The sequence below is a fragment of the Bison bison genome, unplaced genomic scaffold (assembly GCF_000754665.1).
Source record: "Bison bison bison isolate TAMUID 2011002044 unplaced genomic scaffold, Bison_UMD1.0 scf7180017864105, whole genome shotgun sequence".
NCBI classification, from domain to species: Eukaryota; Metazoa; Chordata; class Mammalia; order Artiodactyla; family Bovidae; genus Bison; species Bison bison.
In genome coordinates this window covers 4,583,198-4,583,510 of record NW_011494677.1, presented here as the reverse complement: position 1 = coordinate 4,583,510, position 313 = coordinate 4,583,198, and positions in this window count along the sequence as shown.

The window sequence follows — 313 nt, the reverse complement described above, 5'->3', positions numbered from 1 at the left end:
AGTGAAAGAGGAGAGTGAAAAAGTTGGCTTAAAGCTCAACATTCAGAAAACTAAGATCATGGCATCTGGTCCCATCACTTCATGGGAAATAGATGGAAAACAGTGGAAACAGTGTCAGACTTTATTTTTCTGGGTGCCAAAATCACTGCAGATGATGATTGCAGCCATGAAATTAAAAGACACTTACTCCCTGGAAGGAAAGTTAGGAGCAATCTAGATCAGATCAGATCAGATCAGATCAGTCGCTCAGTTGTGTCCGACTCTTTGCCACCCCATGAATTGCAGCACGCCAGGCCTCCCTGTCCATCACCAA